Source organism: Protopterus annectens, chromosome 9.part0, assembly GCF_019279795.1.
Source record: "Protopterus annectens isolate FY-2018-M chromosome 9.part0, PAN1.0, whole genome shotgun sequence".
NCBI classification, from domain to species: Eukaryota; Metazoa; Chordata; order Ceratodontiformes; family Protopteridae; genus Protopterus; species Protopterus annectens.
The window spans coordinates 672,283,932-672,305,720 of record NC_056743.1 but is presented as its reverse complement, the minus strand read 5'-3'; the positions used below and the strand labels follow the sequence as shown (position 1 = coordinate 672,305,720).

At 44.8% G+C, this 21,789-nt stretch overlaps 1 protein-coding gene across 6 annotated transcripts in view; it reads left to right on the top strand.

Annotated features, from left to right (window-relative positions):
* BAG6 (BAG cochaperone 6) overlaps positions 1-21,789 on the top strand; it is a 2,260,316-nt gene that overhangs the window by 122,564 nt on the left and 2,115,963 nt on the right. The window lies entirely within an intron of this gene.

Here is a 21,789-nt window from a genome sequence, read left to right as displayed (position 1 = left end):
TACAGGGTTCCTGACTCTCACAAGTTCCTCTTTAAAAGTTCTACTGCAGATCTTGAGACCATTTCACAGGGACCCAAGGGCATTAAGGCTACTACTGCCAAAAATCCTACCCTCTCTGATAGAGATTCCAGGGCACTGGATAGATGGGGTAAGAATGTATACACTTCTGCAACCTTGGCTATTAGGGCCTTAAGCTGCCAGTTTCATATGTTAAAGTATCAGCAACATTATTGGATTGCTTAAACGGAAAATTATGTTGATTCCTGACTGTGCTGAAAATAAAGATTTACAGGATTTAATGCGTTATGCTGATTAAGTTGGAAAACATACTTTGCAGTGTGGTTTTGATTCATTAGAGGTCTCTTGCAGGGCTGCTGTCACTGGGTCTGTGCTTAGAAGGCATGCTTGGCTTAAGGAACAATCTTTGCCAGATCATGTTAAAGCTAAATTGCTGGTTGCTCTCTTAAACCAAGACTGCCTGTTTGGCAACAAAGCAGAAGTAGTAGTTAAAAAGATGGAGGAAAAAGCTAAATCTATACAAACTGTTAAAGGTTTCCTGCAAGTACAGACTCCCAGATTTAGTTGGCATTGGCCCTCTAAGAATTGGTCCTTTCCTGCCTCTTCCAGGCTTTCAGTCCAAACCCAGAACTAGCCAACACCCAGTCTTCAGTCCCAAGGTATTCACAGGGCTAAGCAGTGGGGGACTCCCACTTCCAAAGCAGGGAGTAGTAAGACTCCCCCCTATGGTAAACTGTCTCAATGACGTAAGTTTAAAACTTCTAAGCCCTGCACAACTGACTGTTCCTTTAAGGGGAAAGATTGCCCTGCAGGCAAAAAATTGGGAGCTCATTACCCAGGACAAATGGGTTTTAAATATAGTTTCCCAAGGATACAGATTCCACTTCCACTCTTTACCAACCCCAAACGGTTGGCCAGATCTACCCCCAAATCAGTGGGCAGAGGCTCAAAAGCAAGTTCTTTCTCTCTTATCAGGGCTATTCAACCTGTCCCCGAACACGAAAGGGGGCAAGGTTTCTCCTCAAGACTTTTCCTTGTACCCAGAAAAGACAATTCCTGGCGTACTATCCTGGACCTGTCCATCCTAAACTCATTTTTGGTGATACCAAAATTCAAGATGCTAACTCTTCATCAGCTGCTTCCTATGCTAGGCCAAGATGCCTGTTTGACAACACTGGATTTAAAGGAAGCCTACCTGCACATCCCAATAATGTAATCTTGCAGAAGATACCTACTCTTCAAAGCAGGCTACATGCACTGTCAGTTGTCTGCACTTCCTTTTGGCTTATCTACTGTGCCCAGGGTATTCACAAAGTGCCTAGCTCCATTCATTGCATTTTTCAGGCAAAGAAATATTCAGATATACTCATACCTGGACGATTGTCTAATTCAGGCAGAAAGCCAGGACATACTATTAAATCATCTGGCATTTGTAAAGAAATTGCTAACTTCTCTGGGGTACACCATAAACAAAAAGAAATCACATCTTGTACCCTGCCACCAAATTGTATTTCTGGGAGCAAGCCTGAACACAACTTCCCAGATGGCCTACCTCACGCCAGAGAAACAAGTTCATTTGACAGCCTACTTCAAACTACTGGCCACAAAGACCCAGCTATCTGCAAGGAAAATATTGCAAGCCCAGGGGTTCATGGCCTCCTGCATTCTCTTAATTCCGTATGCAAGACTGCATATGAGGAAACTACAATGGTATCTAAAAAGCCTATGGCTTCAACATTCTCGGGAGCTAGAGTCAATGATTCCTATCATACCTTGTCTACAGATAGAGTTCCTTTGGTGGGCAGAGGCCTGCCACCAAAACAAGGGACTGCCATTCACTCTAACCCCTGCCGCCCAAACCCTAACAGATGCATCGGACTACGCATGGGGGGGGGCTCACTTCACAGGGAAGTGCATTCAGGGCAAATGGAAACCAAGTCAAATGCACCTGCATATCAATCAAAAAGAAATGTTGGCTGTATAGAATGCTAGGACAGCTTTCAAAGATCACATTCTTCAGGACAATTAATGGTAAAGACTGACAACACCACTGTTATGTGGTACATAAACAAGCAGGGGGGAACCCAGTCATACCCTCTCTGCAGACTAGCCATGGCTATGTGGAACACAGCCTTGAGCTACCAAGTGCACCTACAGGCTCAATTCCTGCCAGGAAAGCTAAATACACTGGCAGCCGAACTAAGCAGAAATCTCATCGACCCGAGTGGAAACTGGAACCAAAGATATTCAACATGTTGAGAAACAAATGGGGGAGTCCAGAGATAGACCTGTTTGCCTCCCCCCAGAACTACCAATTGGACAAATTCTGCACAAGGACTCCCCACAAACAAGCTTGGAAATTGTATGCCCTGTCCTTCACCTGGAAAAACCTATCAGTTTATGCCTTTCCCCCTCTGCCCCTCCTCTCCAAGGTACTACTAAGATGAAATGGGACAAACCAAGGACAATACTGATTGCACCAGACTGGCCACGCCAGCACTGGTACCCCCTCGTGCGCTGTGTTACTGCTGGCACCATGGCAACTGTCTCGGTCCCCTGCCCTGTTGTCCCAGCAGGAGAGCCAGATTCTGCACCCACAGCGTCAAACCCTCAACCTGGCAGCCCGGCTAATTACCTGATCTCTCAGTTACCATTCCTCGGTAAGCAAGTGATGGATGTCATTCTGGAGGCAAGGAGGCCTAGTACTAGAAAATCCTATGCTGAAAAATGGAAAAGATTCTGTTCTTGGAACCAAACTCTGGGGATGGGCACAGCAGCGCCCAATTTACCTTAGATTCTTCAATACTTAACTGAGATGCTTCAGAAGGCCCTTTCCTTTTCCTCCTCCAAAATTCATGCCTCAGCCATTTCAGCTCATTACAGTACAGAACCACCCTTCTTCTCTCATCCACTGCTGAAGCAGCTCTTCAGAGGGGCCAAAAACTTACGACCACCCAGGCGAACCCCTACTCCAGCCTAGGACCTTCACTTTGTATTGGAAAAGCTCACTCTACCTCCTTTTGAGCCAGCTGCAAATGCAGAGTTGAAATTCCTTTCTTGGAAAACAGCCTTGCTTTTAGCCATCGCTTCAGCAAGAAGGGTGACTGAATTACAGGCAGTCATGGTGGTGGAGCCTTTCATCATCTTTCATGTGGACAGGGTGTCCCTCAGGACCAATCCCTCCTTCATGCCCAAGGTAGTATCCACTGTGGCCCTTAATCAGTCCATTCATTTGCCAACCTTCGTTTCTAATCCACAGAACAAAGGGGAACAAATACTGCACTCCTTGGACGTGCACAGACCACTTAGATTTTACTTGTCAGGACTAAACCTCTCAGGAAATCTGAACAGCTGCTGGTTGTGTTTGCTGCAGGGGCAGAGGGGAAGGCCATTCGAAAGCAAACCATTTCTAAGTGGATAGGCCATTGCATTCATTTCTGCTATAAGCACCATGGAAAACCTACCCTACAGGGGATAAGACCACATTCAACCAGGGGTGCATTTACCTCTACCGTCTTTCTTAGAGGTGTTCCTACCAGGCGCATCCTAGAAGCTGCTACCTGGAGTTCTGTTCATACCTTCACCAGGCATTACCATTTGCCAATTTTTTTCTAAATCCAGAGCTGGCTTTGCCACTGCAATCTTGCAGGTCCTTATAGCTGGTCCTAATGCTATCTGATTTCCTCCTCCCATCCTTAGCTTTGGGAATCTCCCCAAGTGTGATGACTGCAACAGTGAAACAAGAAGAACATAGAGCACCATCGGGCATCGCCGGTTAAACTATTTCTGGCTCCGTAAAGTCTGCTCTTCAAGTTTTCCCTTAGAACTTCTCTACTTGCAATCTAAACAGTCTATTCTCTATCTCAAAAGCTCAGCACTTGCTCCTAAAGCATTTTTATATAGGTAAAGTACTTGTATACTAAACAAAGTACTACATTAGCCTAGAATACCCTTGAGTACCCATTTCCCTATAGGTCCCTTCTGACTCAGTTACACAGCAAACTTTTTCACTTTTTCTAGCATGTCGAAGGGTCAGTTGCTAGCGTCCTCTCCTGTTCATCTGGTGAATCTGGGCATCTTGAGGCAATGTTACAATTGCCTCATGTACACAGACAACCCACTCCTTCTCCCACAAAACACAAATACATGTGAGAGATGCAACTATATAGCCAAACTGGAGGCTGAGCTCTCTCAACTCAGGACTGGCAAGACCAGACAGGAGGAGAAGGAAACCATGCACACCACAAACCCAGTTTCACATAGAACTATCACAACTGCAAAACAAACACATAAACACACAAAGACATACTCTGAGGCACTGATCAAAAATCTACCAAAACTACAGAGGCCTCCAAAGCAGACACCCAAGCAACTGCCACCTCAAGACACAAGACATGCAACACACAGTTCTCAAAGTCAGTGTGCTAAACAGTCACAGCCCTTAAGGCCAAACACAATGCCAGACACACTTGTTATAGGTGACTCCATAGTCAGACACACTGACGTCCCACTCACCAGACTGAACAAGGAAAAGATCACAGTAAGCTGCCTGTCAGGCGCTAGAATCCGCCACATAACACAAGCACTCAGGTCACTCCACAGCAAGTACAAGTATGACTCAGTCATTGTCCATGCCGGTGTGAACGACCTGGGACATACCTCCCTGGACTACATGAAAAGAGACATAGAGGAGCTCTCAGATTATGTAGCCCAGGCCGGTATGACCCTGACCCTGAGCAGTATCCTACCCTCACCAAGAATGATGCCACAATACAGAGACAAAATGATCAGCTTTAATAATTGGCTTAATTACTGGTGTCATTCTAAGGGGATCCAATGTCTGTCTGCCTGGGATGACATGCTTGACAAGCCACGCTGCTTCGCTAGGGACTGCTTGCACCTGTCACCCCTGGGCTTCCGGATATTGGCAAAGGCTCTTGCCACCCCCATAGTGCCTTTTTTAGGCAAGGCTCAAATGATAAACCTACCGCCCTAGAAAACAAAAATGGAGAAAAACTAAGGGTAATACTGCTCAATGCCAGAAGTCTAAACCTCAAGATGCACGCCAAGCCCTCCTCAGTATGGAGAACATCGATGTCTGTGCTGTGACTGAAACCTGGTTCAAGGCTCCTGAGAGCACCCCAGCACTATCAGGTTATACTTCATAGCATGCGTTCCGGCCCCAAAATCCGGACCGAACCACAAAAGGAGGGGGAGTATCCATATTCATAAAGGATACCCACACCTCCAGGTTAGTGGCAACGCACTAAGCATCGGAGACCATCCAGGTGCAATTAACCATAGGTAAAACTGCCCTACAGTTTGTAGCATGCTACAGACCACCTTCTCAAACTCAGGAAACCCACACAGCCTTCCTGAAGACACTGGAGAGTATGAATGTCTCTCCAAACACCATCATATTGGGTGACTTCAACTACCCAAACATAGACTGGGAACATTACTCAAGCCCCAACACCCTAGCTCAAAGGTTCCTGGAGTTCATAAACTCAAATGCTATGGAACAACTAGTCACCATTCCCACAAGAGGAGAAAATATACTAGACCTGATCATCACAAACATGGGGACAAAATGCTCCACACCGGAAGTATATCCCTCATTGGTGAGATCAGACCATAAATTAATCTCATTGGAGATCCACATTCCCCCCCCACCCCAGCAAAAAAGACCACAGTGAAGAACTTCTCAAAAGCAAACTTCACACTTCTTAAGACTGGAGTGGTATCCTTCAAGGCCCCCGAGCCAGTGGAAACCACAACCCACACTGCTGAAACCCTTACAAATGCCTTCTACGAGCACCTCCAGGAATGTATGGATCAAGCAATCCCTAATAAAATCAAGACCCTTACCACCAAAGGCAGGCGCCCGGTCTGGTGGACCCCAGCCATAAACAAACTCTACAACAAGAGGAGAAAGCTACTACATGACAGAGCAAAATCCCTAAAAGGGAAGGCATCTCTAATCAATACTAGCAAAAAACTACGATCACTCATAAAATCATCCAAGGCCACCTTTGAGAGAAAAATCGCTAATGACAGAAAAGACAGTCATAAGGCCTTCTTTAGCTATGTTAGAAACCTGGGTGGAAACTCCCAGATATGCTCAGAATTAGTCCAAAATGATAAAAAAAATCACTGAACCCACAGACATTGCCAGCATACTGGCAGACAGGTTCAGTGCAAATTTCTCCCCAAAAGGAGAAATATCTATCCCACCAGAGTCTAGCCTCCCAAACATCTCAGATGCCCAGGTGAGAGCTGCTCTCTAAAGCAAAAACACAGCATCAATGGGACCAGACGGTGTCCCCGGCTGTGTGCTACACGAACTCAATGAGGAACTAAACCCACACATAAGGCTGCTGTTTAATCTTAGCCTTACTACAGGATACTTACCCAAAGAATGGCGTACGGCAACTGTGGTCCCACTCCACAACGGCGGTGCTTCTACGGACCCTGAAATTACCCCATAAGCTTGACGAGCCTTGTCTGCAAAGCTATGGAGAGGATCATAATGGAACTCATAAATAAAGACATTGGGGACCTACAGACACTGGATCCTACCCAATTTGGCTTTGTCAAGGGCAGATCCTGCCTCTTGAACTTGGTCGACTTTTTCGAAATGGTCACTAAGGCCATTGATGAGGGTAAGGCAGTTCACATAGCCTACCTTGACCTAGCAAAAGCGTTCGACACAATACCCCACTCGGGCATCATAGAAAAGCTCACCAGCTTACATGTAAACCCATATGTCACAAGATGGGTTGCAAACTGGCTCAAGGACAGAACACACAGGGTTAAAGTTGCTGGTGCCATGTCAGACTCTAAGCCGGTTACGAGCGGTGTCCCACAGGGCTCAGTCCTGGGCCCCCTCTTGTTCGGCATTTATTTTTCTGAAGTGCAGGCAAACATAGGGGGATTGTGGCTGACAAAATTTGCAGATGACTGCAAACTGGGCACCATAATTGACACTCCATCAGACACAGACATCCTCCAGAGAGGTCTCATAGAAATGGATAACTGGTGCCAGAGCCATGGCCTTAAGCTAAATGCCAAAAAATGTATAGTCATACCCTTTGGGAAAAACAAGGTAACCCAATTACCACATAGGTGGTAATCCATTAAACACGGAAGAAGTTATCAGGGACCTGGGGACCCAAGTTGACAGTAACCTCTCTTTGACACTCACATTGCCAAAGTGGTTAGGAAGACCTTCTACATTGCCCACCTGATCATGAAGGGATTCACATCCAGATCAGGAAAGGTCATTGTACCCCTGTACTCTTCACTTATCAGACCAATGATTGAGTACAACGCCCATTCCGAATGTACCTTACCCGACACCTGCAGCAGTTGGAAAGACCCCAAAAGTTCCTCACCAAAAGGATAAAGGGGCTCAAACATATGTCATACGATGCCCGACTGAAGAAACTCCAGCTCTATTCAGTCGCATACCGTCTGCTCAGAGGTGATCTGTGCCTGACATACAAGGCCATGTCCAACCCGGAATTAATGGACATGCTCCACCGCAAAAAAACAAATCCACCAGAGCACGAGAGCAAGAGACTTAAACCTCAATACGGATATAAATAGGACATGCTGGAGGGACAGATTCATCACCCAGAGACTCCCTACACTATGGAACAGAATCCCAGTCCATGTGAGGCAGAGCCCCTCACTGATTCTGTTCAAGAGAAATCTTGACGAGTGGATGGGAGATCGTAGGTTTACCCCGGGAATCATCTCTGTGTCACTGCTGGACAGAGGCACAGCAAACTAATGGGTATAGTATTCTCATCCTAAGGGGTGGTGAAAGCCACACACACTCTGGCTAGGCTTATAAATGCCCTAGGGCAGATAGCCTAGTATGAACCTATGAACATAGTACAGTTGTGTACACTTACCATAAATGTAGATGTTTGAGTGTATTCACTGTTGCAGTCCTGGTTACCCTCCTTCCAGCCCCCCTGACTTCTATTGGCTATACCTCTTGTTTACTAAGCTTTTTGGTGTATTTGCTTTTTTGTTGGAGGTGTAACCTTGTATATAATTGCTTCCCAATATTGGGGCACCTGACATCTGGGGCAAGAAAAACTGATGTAATGGCGTTGGCTGCATGCTTTATACCCCTGACTACCTGACGTCATGGAAGATGAGACTGCAACCGACGCAGGACCCAAGACTTTGATAATCAGGCTGACTGAGGGCTACTGCAAGCAGATAACCCAAATGTGATGACTGCAACAGTGAATACACTCTAACATCTACATTTATGGTAAGTGTACACAACTGTACTTTTTGTGCACATTATTTTTCTGCTTCTTTGGCATTCTTCTGTAACACACTGCCCATGATGCTCTTTGCATGTTGGCTAGAACCCCCTTTGAGCATAGCTTTGACTTCAAGTCAGACTTTTCAGCCATCTCAACCAGACACCTTCAGCTGCTAATCTCTTCCACTATTTTTTTTTCTTTCTCAGTTTCTTCTAATTTCCTCCATTTGCTGCTATGACAACTGTCTTGTTTGTACTGTGTTTCATCCCATGTTCTTGTAGATGTTCATCGTGCATACAGCTGCAGTCATAACAGATGGGTTCTCCTGCCGTCAGGCGGGTCCTCGGTCGGCCGAATTCTAAAGTCTAGGTCCAGCGTCGGTTGTCGTCGCTTTCTTTCCTGACGTCAGTGCGACAGGGGTACATAAGACACAGCCGACGCCATTTTCTTCAGTCTTTTTTGCCGCGCAGTGCCCGAAGCAGAAGCATTTTGCAAGTGCCGGTCGGCCAGCTCCTGAAATTACAAAAATTTGGAAACCGAAGTCTTCTTTAAAGCCAAGTACCCCGTTGGGGAAACTTTTCTTGCCTCAGACCGATTGGCATGGGAAAGATTGTACGTCTTTGATTCTAAATTCAAGAATAACATTCTTTTATATAGCAGGTTTCTTGATGACCTGCTAATATTATGGAATGGAGATGGAGAGTGTGGTGGAATTTATTTCCTATATTAACAAAACCACAGAATTTCTTAGGTTTACCTACACATGGAGTATGGAGTTAGTTAATTACTTGGACATTACTGTATATAAAACAGATGAGGGGCTAGTGAGTACGATATATAGAAAGCCCAGCTACTCCAATTTGATGTTGCATTATACAAGTTGTCATCCTTTACATCAAAGGAAAGGAGTAGTCAAGGGCCAAATGGTTCGGATGTCTAGGCTCATCAGTAATGATGACCATTTCAAGAAGGAAATGTACATATTGATTGGTATGTTTCTGGAAAGAGGATATCCGCTTTCTATGTTGCGTAGTACTAAAAAAGAAGTATATAGGAAAAGAAAAAACAACTATAGTCCAATTTTAAGAGCTAATGGCTATGAAGGAGGTAACTTTAGTAATAGCAATAATGTAGCCCCCAATATGAGTAGAGCAAAATTTGTATTAACATACAATGAAAAAGCAAATGAGTTGTGTTCCAGTTTAAGGAATTTGTGGAAATACTTTTTGTGTAGTGACACCAGGGAGATTTTAGGTGATGTCCTGATGATTGTTTATGGAAGAGGGAAAAACTTGAAGACTATGCTTGAAAGAGAGGGTAAAAGTAATATAAGATCTCGTATGAGTAAATGTGGATCCTGCAAAGGATGGTAGGTTTATAGCAGAAGGGGCATACTTGTGTGATAGGTTATAAACGTACAATATCATGTCCAGGCTCTTGTAATTGTACCACTAGAAATTGTGTGTACATCGCTTCGTGTATGTCATGTGATGCATTTTACGTGGGCATGACTACACGAAGTTTGAAAGAAAGAATAGGTGAACACGTTAGTTCCATCAGGAGGAAGGATGATCATAATGCACTTTACTTACACACCAAGGTATGTGTTAACTTCAACAAATTCCTATTCTTTATTGTAGATAGGGTTAAACCTAATATTAAATGCGACATTCAAAATAGGGTAGCAAGATTGGCGATGGAATGGCAGCTTAGGCTGAATGCCACTAGGCGTCCGGGACTCAATGAGTTTATTTCTTTAAAACCCCAATTGAAGTATTTAACTAGCATCATTTAGATGTGGGCATTTCATTTTTAATTGTTTTATTTATTACAATATATATGTAAATTGGTTTATGTATTTTTATCAAACTTTCTTTCATAGTTGGTTTATTGTGTTTAAACATTGTACTGTCTCTTTTAGATGTATTTAGTTAATATTTAATTGATTAATTAGTTTTAATTGATTAAGTGTGGATGAGCAGAGAGTATATTAACTTGGTTTAAGCATTATGTATTGTATTGTATGACTCTGAAGAAGCCAGTTTTACTGGTGAAAGCGCTTAGTCTGAGAGGTGTTGTAATAAATTCTTCGTGATACAGTGCTGGTGCCTTTCATTCATCTTACACAGTTGTTCGGAATTTGATTTATTCTTAGTTTGAACCTGCATTGGCTCATTTGGAGTGTTTTCTTTTGCCTCAGACCGATGTCAGACAAAGTTAACAATTGTATTTCTTGTGGGAAGCAAATACCGCATAAGGATTTCCATTCCCTCTGTATACCTTGTTTAGGCCCAGACCACGACGTCTCGGGCTGTCGTTTTTGTGCTCGATTCAACAAACGCACTATTAAGCATCAGGCGGAGTTCGCCCAGCACTATTTTGGTAAAAAATTTAATTACATTATGTCATTGGATACTCCGACTCCAGTTTTGAGTAAAAGACGCAAAGATAAGGACCGACATACGAGGTCCACGACTTCTACCGACACCACGCTAAAGCCGGCTACAGGTGCTCCGGTTCTCAGCGAGGCACCTACGCAGCCCCTGAGTACCGATGACGCTTTTTTAGCGGTGTCTTCTGTGCCAGAGGTCGCAGGCTCCTCTGCCCCCACTCCCTACTACAGATACCGACGCCACTCTTGGTGGGAAAACTCAGAGTTTAGACAGACCTGCCACCTCTCAAGGTGTCTTCAGGCCTTCCTCTTTTTCCATTAAGGCTTTCACAAAATCTAAAGCAGCCATGAAAACTAAAAGACAAGCTCCACAGAGCCCCTCTCAAGGCTCCGTGCCTAAAAAACAGATGCTCAAAATGGCAGAGGATTTGATTACTCTTATCAGGGGTTCTCAACCACCCTCGGACAAAAGGCCCAGACTGGAGGAAGACTACCCTTCCTCAGACCAAGCCTCTATTACCTCAGAACATTCTGAGGACCAGGAATATTCATATTCCCCTTTTGAAGATTCTGATGCTGAGGAGTCCATTCCCTCGGTCTCCCCCCCCCCCCTGAGGACTATTGTTTTGGGGAAACCTTACATATATTGAAGGAACACTTTCACTGGGAAGGCCAAGATTACTCAGATTCCAAGAAAAGGCTCAGGGATTTTCTCTTGCTTCCTCAGCACAGGCCTCTGGCTATCCCTCCTGTTTTGGATATATTAGATGATGTGTACACAGAAGCCAGCCTCAACCCAGATTCTTTACCTCCAGCTCCTGTTAAATCTGACTGGTATTACCGGGTTCCTGATTCACACCAATTCCTATACAAAAGCCATGCTGCTGACCCAGAAACTATTTCACAGGGTCCCAAGGGAATTAAGGCCTCTACTGCCAAAAACCCATTACCTTCAGAGAGGGATTCCAGAGCTTTAGAAAGGTGGGGGGGAAAAGGTATACACCTTGGCCACTTTAACCATGAGGGCATTAAACTGTCAGTTCCATATGTTAAAGTATCAACAGTTTTTGTTATCTCAGTTGAAAAGCAAAATGACACAACCTGAACAACCAGATTTAAAGGAGTTGCAGGATTTGTTGCATAGTGCAGAGCAAGTGGGTAAACATACCTTGCAATGTGGTTTTGATGCTTTAGAGGCCTCATGTAGAGCTGCTGTTACAGGGTCTGTCATACATAGACATGCTTGGCTCAAAGAGCAAACCTTACCAGATCATATCAAAGCAAAATTAGTAGATGCACCTCTTCAAAAAGATGTATTGTTTGGTGTTAAAGCTGAGGAGGTACTAAAGAAAATGGAGGAAAAGGCAAGATCAATGCAAACAGTGAAAAATTTCCTACAGGTACAGCCTCCACGTTTCAGCAGAAACTGGCCTTCCACAAATTGGTCCTTTCCAGCCACGGACAGACCTCAAAGAGGTAGATACAGGCGCCCGAGGGGTAGAGGGCAATCTCAAGGATCATTTAGAGCCAGACAATGGCAAGCACCTACACCAAGAGGTGGAGAAGATAGATCACAACCATTCAGAAAGCAGACACAATGACTTTCCCCTTTGCATGCCAAGCAAAGCTTTAATGGCAGCACCTTTAGGCGGAAAACTGGCATTATTTTCAAAAAATTGGCATATTGTCACAAAAGACAAATGGATCCTGGACATTATAGACAGAGGCTACAGATTCCACTTTCACACCCTTCCAAAAAGAAGAGGCATGCCAAACCTGCCACAAAATCAAAGGGCAGAATCACAAAAACAAATTTCAGCTCTCATGGACATGAAAGCTATTCAAGAGGTACCTGCAAAAGAACAGGGTCAAGGTTTTTACTCCAGACTATTCCCGGTACCAAGGAAGGACAAAGATTGGAGACCTATTTTGGACCTATCCATCCTAAACACATATTTACTCGTGCCAAAATTCAAGATGCTCACATTACAGCAGCTTCTTCCCATGCTGGGCAAGGAGTCTTGGCTGGTAACATTGGACCTCAAGGAGGCATACCTGCATGTCCCTATCAGACAAGATTGCAGAAGATACCTCAGATTTCTTGCAGGTTCAACCCATTATCAATTCTCTGCATTGCCCTTTGGCTTATCTACTGCGCCCAGAGTGTTTACGAAATACCTGGCATCAGTAATTGCCTTCTGCAGACTTCAAGAGATACAAATATACCCATATCTGGACAACTGCCTGATCCAAGCGGACAGCAAGCACATACTTCTGAAACACCTGGCCTTTGTAGTAAAATTGTTGAACTTTCTGGGATACACAGTCAACAAAAAGAAATCAAAACGAATACCCTTTCAAGCAATAATTTTCCTGGGTGCCAGCTTGAATACAAACACCCAGATGGCCTACCTCACGCCAGAGAAACAAGGGCAACTATCTCACTACTTCAGAAAAATGGCAACCTTCACCAGGCTGACTGCAAGGAAAGTCCTGCAAGCTGTGGGATTCATGGCATCTTGCATCCTCCTAATCCCATGTGCAAAGCTGCATATGAGGAAACTTCAATGGTACCTAAAAAACTTATGTTCTCAACACAGCCACAGTTTGGAAACAATTATACCACTCATTCCATGTCTTCAAAAGGAATTTCTGTGGTGGGCTCAAGCATGCCAAAGAAACATAGGTCTCCCCTTCTGCATGCCTCAAGCAAATCAAGTCATCACAACAGACGCCTCAGACTACGCCTGGGGGGCGCACATGACAGATCAGTGCATTCAGGGCAAATGGTCCCAAAAAGAGAAGCACCTACACATCAATGAAAAGGAAATGCTAGCAGTACAAAATGCTATTATGGCCTTCAAAGACCTACTGCATCCAGGCCAGCTATTGATAAGGACAGACAACACCACAGTGATGTGGTACATAAACAGGGAGGAACTCATTCATACCCCCTGTGCAGACTAGCCATGTCCCTTTGGAACACGGCTCTGGAATTGCAAATCCACCTTCAAGCACAATTCCTGCCAGGGAAGGAAAACACGCTGGCAGACAACCTAAGCAGAAATATGACAGATCCACACGAATGGAAGTTGCATCCTCAAGTTTTTGCAAAGATAATTCGGGCATGGGGATGGCCAGACATAGATCTCTTTGCTACCCACAGAAATTACCAACTGAAAAAATTTTGCTCAAGGACCCTATCATCCACAGGCCTGGAAAGTGGACGCACTTTCTTCCAATTGGACAACATTGACAGTCTATGCCTTTCCACCTCTTCCTCTGCTGCCCAAAGTTCTATTAAAAGCCAGAGCAGAGAGGCCAAAGATGATTCTCATTGCTCCAGACTGGCCAAGACAACACTGGCATCCACTCCTGAAGAGCCTGGCGCATTCCCCTCCATGGATCCTGCCTCTAGTGCCTCTTCTGTTGACCCAGCACAACTTCAAAACTCTTCACAGTCAGCTAAAAACCCTCAATCTAGCCGCGTGGAGGATTCCTTGATTTCCCAACAGACCCTCCTCTCCAAGGAGGTGCAGGATGTCATCTTGGAGGCCAGAAGACCTTCAACTAGAAAAGCCTACTCCACCAAATGGAAACAGTTTTGTGCCTGGAATCAGAAAAAGGGCCAGAATCCTTGGGTTCTAAATTTGCCTCAAATATTACAGTACTTAGCTGAGATGTTAAACAGTGGACTTTCCTTCTCCTCCATCAAGATCCATGCTTCAGCCATTTCTGCACAATACAACACTGATCCTCCTTTATTCTCTCATCCTCTGTTAAGACAGTTCCTCAGAGGGGCTAATAATATAAAGCCCCCAAGGAAACCACCAGTACCTGCTTGGGACCTCAACTTCATTTTAGAAAAACTGACTCTGCCTCCATTTGAGCCAGCTGCCTCAACAGAACTACAATATTTGTCATGGAAAACAGCCTTCCTTCTGGCTATCGCCTCAGCACGCAGGGTTTCGGAACTACAAGCCCTCATGGCGGTGCAACCTTTCATCATTTTCCATCAAGACAGAGTTTCCTTACGAACCAACCCTTCCTTTATGCCAAAGGTAGTATCCAGTGTAGCTTTGAATCAGACAATCCACTTGCCTACCTTTTATCCTAACCCACAAAACAAAGGGGAAAGATTACTACATTCCTTGGACATTCACAGACAACTTCGTTATTATTTGGATAGGACAAAGCCATTCAGAAAATCAGAGCAACTCTTTGTGTCCTATGCTACAGGTGCTCAAGGAAAGGCTATTTCCAAACAGACAATCTCAAAATGAATAGCCCACTGCATACGCTTTTGTTGCTCATTTCATGGAACAACTGTACCTACAAGCATCAGATCTCACTCCACAAGGGCCACAGCTACCTCTGCAACTTTCCTCAGGGGGGTTCCTACCAAGGATATTTTGGAAGCAGCCACTTGGAGTTCTGTGCACACTTTCTCCAAGCACTATCACCTTCCACTATACTCTAAATCTAGAGCGGGCTTTGCCACAGCAGTCTTGCAGGGCATCCTTGCTCCTCCTAGTTCCACTTAGTGCCTGACACCCCTTTTTAGCTTTGGGATTCTACCCATCTGTTATGACTGCAGCTGTATGCACGATGAACATAGTACAGTTTTGTACCTACCATAAATGTAGATGTTCGACTGCTAATACAGCTGCAGTCCAGGTTTCCCTCCCTCCATGCCCTCTTGGGACAGGCCTTATGACAAACATCTCCTCATACAACCTGATTGGGGTATTCTTTATGGTGTATTTGCTTGCAAACTACTGTTTTTTGATTATATTACATTGCATTATTACATAAGTTTATGTTTTGCCTTCCTTCTGGGGACATCTGACATCTGGGGCAAGAAAAACTGAAGAAAATGGCGTTGGCTGGTTCTTTTATACCCCTGCCGCACTGACGTCAGGGAAGAAGCGACGACAACCGACGCCAGACCTAGACTTTGGAATTCGGCCGATCGAGGACCCGCCTGACAGCAGGATAACCCATCTGTTATGACTGCAGCTGTATTAGCACTCAAACATCTACATTTATGGTAGGTACAAAATTGTACTTTCTCATTGCTCCAGATTGGCCCAAACAACATTGGTACCACTTACTGCGCAGGCTGACCTTACAGCCTCCCAGGCAGCTTCCCCTGATCTCAGACCTCTTAACTTAGTGGGGGGGTTCTGCACGCAGACTGCAGACTCTCAAACTGTCAGCATGACTAATACACTAAAGGCAAGTAAGGGGCCACTGTTAAGCAAACCGGTCCTAGATGTTATCACAGAGGCCAGATGGCTCAGCACCAGTAAATCATATGCAAGAAAATGGAAAAGATTCTGCTCCTGGAGCCAGTCCAGAGGGGATACCTCACAACCCTCCATCCCTCTTATCCTGGACTACCTAGCGGAGCTACTTAGTAGTGGCCTCTCCTTCTCCTCTATTGAAATCCATGCCTCAGACATTTCAGCTCATTTTGATGCAGAGCAGCCCCTGTTCTCTCCCATCCTTTGATTAAACAATTCCTCAGAGGACCTTCTAATATCAGGCCTCCCAGAAGGCCACCCACTCCAGCCTGGGACCTGAATTATGTTTTGGAAAAACTAACTTCAACACCCTTCAAACCTGCTGCTTGAGCAGAACTAAGATATCTCTTCTGGAAGACTGCTTTTCTTCTAGCTATCACCTCAGCCAGAAGGGTTTCAGAACTTCAGCCACTGATGGCCATTGAGCCCTTCATAATCTTCCATGCAGACCGGGTCTCCCCAAGGACTAATCCCTCCTTTATGCCCAAGGTGGTATCTAATGGTACTCTCAGCCAGGCCATACATTTACCCACCTTCTTTCCTAACCTTCAAAACAAGGAGGAAATAATTCTGCACTCACTAGCCATGCACAGATAGCTCAGATGTTATCTGGACCGTACTAAACCCTTCAGGAAAACAGACCAACTACTTGTCAGTTTTGCCCCAGGGGCAGAGGGGAAGCCCATTTCCAAATGGATGTCACACTGTATCCATTTCTGCTATAGATTGCATGGGGACCCCCCCCCCAGTCTATCCAAATCCATTCCACTAGGGCAGCCTCCACTTCCACAGCATTCCTCAGAGGAGTTCCCACCAGCGACATCCTGGAAGCTGCCACCTGAACTTCTGTCCATAACCAGCATTACCACCTGCCTCTATTTTCTAAGGCTAGGGCAGGATTTGCCTCTGCACTTTTGCAGGGCATGCTGACCCATTCCTAGGTCTCTCATTAAGTCCTACCGCCCTTCTCCTCAGCTTTGGGAATCCTCCCACAGGTGATGACTGCAACAGTGAAACACGAAGAACATAGTACATTTGTGTACACTTACCATAAATGTAGATGTTCAAATGTGTTCACTGTTGCAGTCCTGGTTTCCCATCCTCCTTCCCCCTTATATCCTCATTCTTTAGAGAGACTTAAGTTTCTAATGGCGGCGTTTAGCCATCATGGCCAGCTTTACCATATTTACTTGGGCCTCTGACTGGGTAGGGCAAGAAAAAATGATGTAATGGCGTCCGCTGCTTTCCTTTATAGCACTGATGTCCTGACGTCCGGCAGTAAGCAACCAGTAGCCGACACAGAAAAACATTGACTCTGTTTTCCGGGACGGCCGAGGGCTACCACAGCAGGGATAACTCACAGGTGATAACTGCAACAGTGAATACACTCGAACAATTACATTTATGGAAAGTGTACACAACTGTACTTTTTGTATGAATATGTGCAGAGGGGCTTGCACTTTATGGTTCTGCCATCAGCAAGCTGAGATGTTTCCAGACTAAATTTATGTATTGATTGCAGGTAGAAGTCTGAGTTGTAAATGGACATACACATGAGTATGATTATGGGCACATCCGTAGCTCTCATATGTCCTTGATGGTGCAGAAAACTCCTGATATTGCCTCAATGTTTTTCATTTTTGTGCTAAATCAGAATATTACTTTCTGTCAGTAATGTCAGACAGTTTCATTCTTTCTTTTTTTTAATTAGGAAAATGTACAGTGGGTTGCATAGTATAGTTCTAACAGTAACAGGCTAAAATGCATTCTTGTATCATCATTTCTATTCATTTATTTGATTGCAGTCTAACATCTGAGGTATATGCGGTCAAACAAATGGCTTTAAGTGCTGGCCACGTGTGCATGGGGTTTGCAGTGGGTTGCACTGCTTACAGATGCAAGTCAAAGTACATTACTCTGGTCATTATTTTTTATCTTCATTGGACATCTGAGATGTGCATAGTCAACAGAATGGCTAGGTATAGTTTGTTTTTGTGGATGGCAGCAACGAACCCTGTTGTCAATTGCACAAGTTAAACAGTCATTGTTCTGGCTGTGTAGAACTACTGTGCTATTGTGTTAAGTCAGAGTAATTTTCTGTGAGTGTTTTGTTGAATGCAGTCATATATTTGAGGCATGCAACATCAAAGTATCTTAAATTGACGAATGTGAGTCTGCTTATGAAATATCCGTGTGTGTGTGTGTGTGTGTGTGTGTGTGTGTGTGTGTGTGTGTGTGTGTGTGTGTGTGTGTGTGTGTGTGTGTGTGTGTGTGTTTGTTGAATGCAGTCATATATTTGAGGCATGCAACATCAAAGTATCTTAAATTGACGAATGTGAGTCTGCTTATGAAATATCCGTGTGTGTGTGTGTGTGGTTGCATTGTATCTAAAAGCAGCAAGTTGGTATTAATTTCTATCCTTTTTCATCGATGGTTGTCTATTGCAGTCTGAGCAGGATGAGTGTGAGCGTGATGACGCTTTATCAGTGGCGCCAGTTGTGCACCAAGTAGTGTTGCTTTTTCCCAGTGCTTGGTTCTGTCAGTTTTTGGCTCAGAGTCCTTCTGTATGGTGGCCTGCCTCTGTGCAGGTTCTAACCAGATGTTCTGCCCCCCCCCCGACTCCATTGTATAGTATATGGATGTTCATCATGTTTCACTGTTGCAGTTACTACACTTGGGTTATCCTGCTGGCAGGCTACCCGCAGTCAGCCTGAATTCCAAAGTCCTGGTCTGGCGTTGATTGCTTTCTCCTCTTCCCTGACGTCAGTGCGCCAGGGGTATCAAAGATGCAGCCAACGCCATTTTCTTCAGTCTTTCTTGCCGCGCGGTGCCCAAAGCAAAAGCAAGTTCGCAAGTGCCGGTTGGCCGACTCCTGAGGTTTTCGAAATTGAATTTCAGATCCGAAGTCTTCAATAAAGCTAAGTACTCCGTTGGGGAAACTTTTTCTTGCTCCAGGCCGATATCAGTAAAAGTTAACAATTGTATTTCTTGTGGGAAGCAAATACCTCATAAGGATTTTCATTCTTGCTGTGTTCCTTGCCTAGGCCCTGACCACGATGTTGCTAGTTGTCTGTTTTGCGCTAGATTCAACCAACACACTATTAAGCGTCGGTTCGATTTTGCTTTACATTACGTTGGCCGAAGGTTTAGCTATATAATGCCGTTGGAACAACCGATGACCAGAGTTCATAAAACGCACAGGGACAAAGAAAAGGACAGGCATCTGAGGTCCAAAACCGATGACGAAGCCTCTTCTAGACCAGTCGCCGGTTCTCAGTGAGGCGCTTTTGCAGCCCCTGACACCCGCTACCTCAGAGCCACAGGCCACCTCCGACTCCCATGTGGAGACAGCTCTAGGCCTCTGGAAACTCAAGGTATTGGGCGTATGGAAACTATTCCCTCAGATGGGTCCAGAGCCACTGAGCAGGCATCAGCTTCTGATGGTGTTTTCAGACCTACACAGCTTACTATCAAGACCACTTCAGCAGCCAAGGCAAAGTCTAAAACACCTTTAAAGACAAAGAAACAAGTACAGCATTCACCTGGACAGTCATCCATGCCAAAGAAACAGATGCTTAAAATGGCCTAGGACCCAATTACTCTGATCAGGGGTTCCCATCCCCCTCCTGATAAAAGGCCTAGGCAAGATACTGACTATGATTCCTCTGACCAGGTTTCTATTTCCTCAGATTCCTCTTCAGAGCAAGGATATTCTCTTCCTCCCTATGAGGACTCTGATGCTGAAGAATCTATCCCTTCAGCCTCATCTCCTGAGGATTACTCCTTTGGGGAAACCCTGCACACCATGAGGGAGCATTTCCATTGGGAGAGCCAGGATTATTCAGAATCCAAGCAAAGGCTCAGAGACTTTCTTTTACTGCCTCAGCACAGGCCCCTTGCTATTCCCCCTGTACTAGATATTGTTGTTGATGTATTTTCTGAATCCAGTTTGTCTCCTGATTCTTTACCCCCTGCACCAGTTAAGCCAGATAGGTACTACAGGGTCCCAGATTCCCATAATTTTCTTTATAAAAACCCTACTGACCCCAAAACAATTTCTCAGGGTCCCAAAGGGGTCAAGACTTCCACTGCAAAAAACCCTGTTCCCTCTGATAGGGATTCTAGAGCACTGGACAGATGGGGAAAAAAAGTTTACACTTCTGCTACCTTAGATGTAAGGGCTTTAAACTGCCAGTATCAACAATACCTAATGTCTTTGCTAAAACAGAAAATGCTTACAAGCTCAGAATGTCCTGAAAATGGGTCTACCTGAGATGGTCGACAATTCATTTGATCGACTTTTATTTGGTCGGCAACTCATTTGATAAACAGGCAGATTTGCCCCCTCCCCAATGTTGTGCGACCCTGGAGTTGATATATATATATAGTTAGGGGGTGTGTGGGGGGCACAGCCCCCCACATAAAACTGCTCGTCGATCAAATGAATTGTCGACCAAATAAAAGTCGATCAAATTAATTTTCGACCATCTCAGGTAGACCCCCCTGAAAATAAGGAAATGCAGGATTTATTGCATGCAGCTGAACAAGTGGGAAAGCATACTTTGCAATGTGGTTTTGATTCATGAGAAGCTTCTTGCAGAGCCGCAGTTACAGGTTCTGTCATTTGAAGGCATGCTTGGTTAAAAGAACAAAGTTTACCTGATCATGTTATAGCAAAATTGTTGGATGCTCCATTACAGCATGATACTTTGTTTGGTTTTAAGGCAGAAGAGGTGTTAAACAAAATGGAGGATAAAGCAAAATCAATGCAGACAGTAAAGGATTTCTTACGGGTTCAGCCACCCAGATTTAGCAGGAACTGGCCTTCTAAAAATTGGTCCTTTCCAGTGTCAGACAGGCCACAAAGAGGCAGATACAGACGCCCAAGAGGCAGATCTCAGCCTCGAGGCTCATAAGACCTAAGCAATGGGGTGCTTCAGCCCCCAAAGGCGGAGAAGACAAATCACAACCTTATAGGAAACAGTCCAATGACTTTCCTCTACCAATGCCAAGAACTTACCTTTTGGCAGCACCCTTAGGGGCAAAACTGGCTCTTTTCTCACAAAACTGGCACATGATCACCCAGGACAAATGGGTACTGAATATTGTTTCCCAGGGTTACAGGTTCCACTTTCACACCCTACCAAGGCCAAAAGGTATGCCAGACCTGCCACACAATCAATGGGCAGAGGCACAAAAACAAATTTCTGCTCTCATGGACATGAGGGCTATTCAAAATATACCACAGCAAGAGCAGGGGCAAGGATTTTACTTGAGACTTTCCTTGGTACCCAGAAAGGACAAAGCTTGTAGACCAATATTGGACCTGTCTACTCTAAATACTTTCCTAGATGTTCCAAAATTCAACATGTATGCTGGGCAAGAAGGCTTGGCTAGTTACTTTGCTGAGGCATACCTGCATGTCCCAGTCAGACAATCTTGCAGAAGATGCCTCGGATTCATAGCTGGCTCAATGCATTACCAATTCTCTGCACTAACCTTTGGCTTATCTACTGCGCCCAGGGTCTTCACAAAATGCCTGGCACCAGTAATTGCATTTTACAGACAAAAAGGAATTCAGATATATCCTTACTTGGACGACTGCCTTATTCAAGCAGACAGCAAGGACATTCTACTAAAGCATCTGGCGTTTGTAAAAAGATTACTAATTTGCCTAGGGTACACAGTAAACGAAAAGAAATCAAAACTAGGGCCCTCTCAAGAGATAATATTCCTGGGTGCAAGCTTAAATACAACTGCCCAGATGGCTTATCTCATGCCAGAT